The sequence below is a fragment of the Nicotiana tabacum genome, chromosome 19 (assembly GCF_000715075.1).
Source record: "Nicotiana tabacum cultivar K326 chromosome 19, ASM71507v2, whole genome shotgun sequence".
NCBI classification, from domain to species: Eukaryota; Viridiplantae; Streptophyta; class Magnoliopsida; order Solanales; family Solanaceae; genus Nicotiana; species Nicotiana tabacum.
The window spans coordinates 119,464,423-119,468,967 of record NC_134098.1 but is presented as its reverse complement, the minus strand read 5'-3'; the positions used below and the strand labels follow the sequence as shown (position 1 = coordinate 119,468,967).

At 40.4% G+C, this 4,545-nt stretch overlaps 1 pseudogene; it reads left to right on the top strand.

Annotated features, from left to right (window-relative positions):
* The first annotated feature begins 1,112 nt into the window (after window positions 1–1,112).
* On the top strand, window positions 1,113–1,591 carry LOC142173686 (ubiquitin-conjugating enzyme E2 20-like; annotated as a pseudogene).
* Window positions 1,592–4,545: the final 2,954 nt, after the last annotated feature.

Genomic DNA, 4,545 nt, shown 5'->3' with positions numbered 1-4,545 from the left:
TTGATTTAGCGGCAAATATTTGCGGCAATTATGATGGCTGCTAAATCCAGTCTAAAAACGGCTAATCATGCTCCTTTAACGTCCATTTCTATAGCCGCTAAAGGTAAAACAATTGACGCTAAAAGTCCATACCTTTAGCGGTAATTATTTTATGGCAACAATATCTCTTCTAATAACGTATTATTATGCCCCCTTAGCATCCATTTTAACGGCTAGTAAATTAAATTAAATTGCCGCTAAAAGTCATCTTTAATAGCAATATAATAGCCACAATATTCCTGTATAAACGTCTTTATTTTTCCTTTTATCGTTCATTTTGTAGCCGGTATATCCTGTTAAATTGGCGCTAAAAGTCACAAGCTATAACGCTAAGTTTAGCCACCATGAATAATAGCTACTACATTCGATCAAAAACTAATGCAAATAACAAAACATATCAATAATAATTCATCAAACCATAATATATTTCGTTAAATCTTAACAAACAAAAGGAAGTACTTCCAAAATATTAATATCACAGTAACTTAAAAAATAAACTTAACTTGCTTGAACTAAATAGCTAATGTCGTCATATATAACTAATCTTAACGAATAACAATCTTCAAATGATTTCTGCAACTCTTAATCACATTGAAATCTTCCACCCGCTAAATTATCGAACGTCAGACTGTATGACCTGAAATTATAAAATAACTATGTCAATAGATGAAATACAATAATGCCGATCCAAGTAACCATTGTGTGATAATGGAGAAATAACTAGCAGGAGTAATTTATATGTTACCATCTCAAGAAAAAACTAGCAGGAGTTATTTTTGCTTTCTATCAGCCAAAGCATATATTTAACCATTTAAGCACTTCATAACACTACCGTAATGTTAGCGATCTTTGAGATATCACATAATTCTGATCTTGGCAATAGCTATGATGACTAATGCATAGTGACAATAAAATAAATTATACTTCTTCTATGGTTTTCATCTCCAAATATATACTTCCATTTTTATCAATTTATTTATAACTCTTTTGTTTACTGAGCGTCAGTTTAACTAGTTCATTTTCTGTTATATAAAAAAAGATATTCTTGAAATTAGAAAACATTAAAATTTTACATGGCTACAATGAACAATGGAAACAACAATACTCCAGCAACTGCTTAAGTTATGTTTTCACCTAAACAAACTTTGCCTACTCGAAAAACTGTCGATACACTATTTGTTCTTAAAAGGTTGTAATCTGAATTGACGACTCTAATGATAAGTGGTGATTCTGGGATATATATCTACATTTCCTAAAGAAGACAACATATTTGTTTGGAAAGGGACAATATCTGGTATCAAGGATAAAACTTTTGAAGGAACAAAATACAAGCCTATCTTTCATTTCCTCCTGATTACCTTTTCAGACCCTCATCTGCTTAGACATTTTTCAGTCATCTGCTTATGACGTGAGGACTATACTTATTTCAATTCAGAGTTTGTTTGGAGAGCCAAACATAATCTCACCTATAAATACTCAAGTTGCTGCTCTTAGGATCAATCCGGAAGAATATAGATAGATGGTTGAGAAGCTATGCAAGCCTAGTGCCTAGAGTTAGCTACTAGTGCATCAGATTTATGAAAGGACAGGATATTTTCAAGATGATGTCTGATGAGTTTGGAATAGAGCCTAGGCTAGAGCATTTTGCGTGCATGGTAGATAAGTTCGATCGTGCTGGAAAACTCTATGAAGAAAAAGAGTTTATCGAGTCAGTAGCAAATCGTGTTGATCATGGTCTGTGTTTGTGGCGTATCTTGCTAAATTCTTACAGGAACTATAGAAACTATGAATTAGGTGCATATACAGGAGAGAAGTTAATGGAATTGGAGCCGACTGCGCGTTGTTTTTTCTATTTTTTTGTGTTGAGAAGCGACCGAGGGCCGATATGTGTTTGTTTGATCGTAATTGATCATGACCTTTCATTAAATCGCGGCCGAGGGCCGGTAGATGTTTGTTCGAGTGGGTTCGATCATAACCTTTTATTAGTTTTGCGACTGAAGGCCGATAGGTGTTTGTTCGAGCGGGGTCGAACGTAACCTTTTGTTAGTTTGCGGTCGAAGGCCGATAGTTGTTTGTTCGAGTGGGGTCCATCATAACTTTTTATTAGTTTTGTGGCCGAAGGCCGATAGATGTTTGTTCGAGCGGGGTCGAACGTAACCTTTCATTAGTATTGCGACCGAGGGCCTAGAGGTGTTTGTTCGAACGGGGTCGAACGCAACCTTAACATGTAGAAGGCGTGCTGATAAGCATAAATTTCTTATTGCTTTGACATTGTTGCTTTGGTGACATGCTTGGAGAAATATACAGATTTTTAGGTGTTGGCCGGCGTTCCAGTCCCAGTCTATCTAGTTCCTTCATTGGTTGACCTGGAGAGTACTGAGAGGTCGAGCAATGAAATAGCAATCACGACCCTGCCTTTGCATACTTCGACTCGAAGTGTTCCCTTCAACACCTTGTTAAAAACCTTATTGAGAAAATCCAACTAGGACAAAACTCAAGTGAGGGAAAAAAGAGTACGACTTGAGGAACGCTTTTTCTCTTAGAAGTTGAAGTATTTGAGGTGGTTGATATTCCAGTTATTTGGTAGTAGCTTTCCTTCCATTGTTTCTAGTTGGAATGAACCCTTATTTGTTTTTGCTGTGATTTTGTACTCACCGTCCCAGTTCGTTCCTAGCTTGCCTTCTCGGGGATCTTTGCTCGCTAGAGTTTTGGCTTTTAGTATGTAGTCCCCCACTTTAAGCGGCCTGACCTTTGTTTTTTTGTTGTAATAGCGTTATGTTTGTTGTTTTTGGGTATCCATTCTTATGTAGGCCATATCTCTTTGCTCGCTGGAGTATCTTAGGCTGGGTTCTCTGACCTCAACTGCTATTACTGCCTCGGTCCCATAGACCAAAGAGTATGGTGTCTCTCATATGCTTGTTTTCAGAGTGGTTCGGTAGGCCCATAATGCTTTTGGTAGTATTTTCGGCCACTTTCCCTTGGCGTCTTTGAGCTTCTGCTTCATGATGTTTAGTAACGACTTGTTGGAGGACTCTGCTTGTCCGTTACCTGCGGGATGATACGGGGTCGAGAGTATCCTCTTGATATGCCATTTTTGAAGAACCCATCGGTTTTCTTTCATGTGAACTGGGGTCCGTTTTCGCAGTTGATTTCTTTGGGAAGGCTAAACCGGCATATGATGTTTCTCTATATAAAGGTGATTACCTCCTGTTCCCGCATTTGGGCGAATGCTCGTTCTTTCACCCACTTAGAGTAATAGTCAGTTAAAACCAAAAGGAATCGTACGTTACCTCGCCCTGCTGGGAGGGGGCCTACGATATCCATTCTACATTTGATGAATGGCCAAGGTGAGGTGACCGAGTGTAGATGTTCGCCCGCTTGGTGAATCATTGGGGCGTACTTTTAGCACTGGTCGCATCTCCTCACAAAGTCGACATCCTTCTTCATGGTAGGCCAGTGATATCCCGCTCGTATGAGGCATCTGACCAGTGCTTGATTGCCAGAGTGAGCCCCGCAATGGTCTTCGTGGACCTCTTTGAGGAGGCGCTGAGTTTGGTTTGGGCCCAGGCACTTCGCTAAAGGGCCACTGTAAGTCCTCTTATATAGGTCGTTATGGAGGATACTATATCTGGCCGCTTCCATTCTTAGTTTCTTGGCCTCTTTTTTATCGCCAGAGAGTGTGCCGTCCTGAAAGTATGTGATAATACGATTGTGCCGGTCCAAGTTAATTTTATGGTTCTTACCTCGACTTGGTCTAGTTTTTGTGCTCGTGGGATTTAGTCGAGCTGACATTTGTTGAACTCAGGCAGTAGCTTGCAGATTTCGGTCTAGTATTTTTTAAATCTATCCTTGATTTGGAAAGTCCGTGTGACTTGGTTGACTACGAGATGGGAATCACAACGTAGTTTTAATCGTTTTGCTCCATATTTGAGCGCTAGTTTTAAACCTGCAATTATGGCCTCATACTCGGCCTCGTTGTTAGTCATATTCGGGAACCTTATGGATTAGCGAATCACTTCGCCTGTCGGGACTTCGAGTACGAGTCCCAGTACGAACCCCGACGCGTTGGATGTGCCATCAGTATATAGGACCCAAAGGTCTTGCGTTTGGAGGGAAGTTTTGATGGCTTCCCTTTTGACTTGAGGCATTATTTTTGCGTTGATGTCGGCAACGAAGCTAGCGAGCACTTGCGACTTTATCGTAGTTCATGGCTGGTACGTGATATTATGCTCACTCAGCTCGATGGCCCATTTGGCCAGCCTTCCTGACAGCTCGGGTTTATGTAAAATGCTTCTTAGGGGGGAAAGTTGTGATGACCGAGATGGGGTGACACTGGAAATATGGTCTAAGCTTTCGTGAAGCTACGACTAAGGCCAAAGCTAAATTTTCAAGGTGCGGGTACCTCATCTCGGCATTGACGAGTGTTTTGCTAATGTAATAGATGGGAGATTTTTTGAGGTGCGGGTACCTCGTCTCTGCGCTTACATCTACCTCGGATACGGCCAG